This window comes from Rhagoletis zephyria, unplaced genomic scaffold, assembly GCF_001687245.7.
Source record: "Rhagoletis zephyria isolate East Lansing unplaced genomic scaffold, Rhagoletis_zephyria_1.1 Rzeph_scaffold_00301, whole genome shotgun sequence".
In the NCBI taxonomy this organism is placed as follows: domain Eukaryota; kingdom Metazoa; phylum Arthropoda; class Insecta; order Diptera; family Tephritidae; genus Rhagoletis; species Rhagoletis zephyria.
Genome location: NW_016157385.1, coordinates 202,486 through 204,633, shown reverse-complemented (window position 1 = coordinate 204,633; position 2,148 = coordinate 202,486).

Below are 2,148 nucleotides of genomic sequence, written 5' to 3'. Positions count from 1 at the left end.
ATACGAAATGGCCGAAAATTTTTAAAATAGGACAATAATCCCATATAACGGTAATTTAGAGAAATACGAAATCTTCGATAAATCAGTAATTATTGAAGCTAATTTATTCAAAATTGATGCTTGCAACAATTCGTTACCAAGAAATACGTTTAGGATACAATTTTGAAAAATGGGCGTGGCACCGCCCACTTATGATCACATATATGTATCTCGGTAACCGTTCTACCAATTTGTACCAAACTCGGTGTGGTTATTGTACTTGCCACATAGAAGCAAAACGTTGAAACTTATTGAAATCGAACTAAAATTACGGCCGCTTTTCATATAACAGTAAATTTCAGATATGCTTGAAACTTCAATATTTGGAAATTTAAGGACTCTAATTTACTCANCACACCTAATAATAGATATAATTTTGACATTTTGGGATATACCTTTTATTGCACGAATCATCCAGATGGAAAGGCGCATGGCGGAACTGGTATTTTAGTCAGAAACCGGATTAAACACCATCATTTGACTGGAATTGCCGAGAATTGTCTGCAAGCAACATCAATATGCGTACAAACAAAGCTAGGTGATATTACGCTGTCCGCGGTTTATTGTCCCACACGTTTCACGATAACAGAAAAACAGTTTATGGATTTCTTCAGTTCGCTGGGAGAGCGCTTCCTTGCTGCAGGTGACTATAATGCGAAGCACCCTCACTGGGGCTCACACTTGTCCAACCCTAAAGGCAAGCAATTATATAACGCGCTTATATGTAGAAGAAACAAACTCGATTACGCTTCTCCTGGAAAGCCTACATATTGGCCGGCAGACCCGCAAAGGTTGCCAGATTTGATTGACTTTGCGGTGATAAGGAAAATTCCTCGCGGCCTTATTAGTACAGAATCAGTTGCAGATCTCTCATCAGACCACTCACCTGTACTTTTCACCTTGTGGCATCAGCCGCAAGAAAAAGAGTCACCCTATATGCTCACGACAAGGGCTACAAATTGGTTAAAGTATAAAAAATATATCAGTGCGCATATAGACCTCGATCCAAATTTAGATACGCCGACCGATATTGAAAACTCCATAGCCGCTCCAGAATCTACACTTAGAGCAGCCGCTAGCATTTCCACACCCCAGAAAGGTTATGTGCAAAATAAAAAATATAATTTAACCAATAGGAAAATTGAAATGTTTGTCTAGGAAAAACGACGCCTACGACGGATATGGCAGACTCATAGATCACCAGCATCAAAACAACTGCTCAAGGCGGCCACACATGCACTGACGAGAGCCCTCAAGAACGAGGAACAGTACGCACAGTACCGGTACATCCAAAAGCTCNATAAAGTGCTTATTTACAATACAGTTTTAAAACCGATATGGACCTATGGATGTGAGTTATGGGGAAACGCGAGCAGCAGCAACATCGAAATCCTTCGTCGTGCGCAATCTAAAATCCTTCGAACAATCACCGGAGCACCTTGGTATATGCGAAATGAGAACATTCACCGCGACTTGAGAATACCAGAAGTACGAACCGAAATAGAACAACGGAAGACGAAATATGTATCGAAGCTTTTAGCGCACCCAAATCATTTAGCAAGATCTTTATTGCGTGTCAACAGGACCTCAAGACTACGTAGGAATGACTTACCAGCCCAGTCGTAATCTTTTCTTAGGGCCAGTTAAGAAAATACTCATCCCAACTAGGGGATTAAGTGAATAGATTAAGATTCGAAAACTTATTGTTAGGCTCTTAGGCAGGGCAGATTCAAAAAAAAAAAATATAAATTAAAAAAAAAAAAAATAAATGAATGTTTGGCGCTCAACCGTTTTTTACGAGTTTGGATGAGCTTCTCCTCCGATTCGTGTTCAGCTTCTTGATGTTGTGACATAAATGAAGATATCTACTCATTCCACCTCCGAAGAAGTTTTTTTTTATTATTTTATTTGAATTTTTTTTTATTTTTTTTTATTTTTCTGGGATCAGAAATTGAACCATGGACCTCCCGGGTGGCAGTAGATGCTTAGATGTAGCACTCGGCTACGGTGGCCAGAGCTTTTGAGCTAAAAAACTTTGAATTAATTTTGTTTTGCTCTTTTGCTAATAAAACTTATCTTTACTAGGGCTGTGCGATTAATTGATTACTC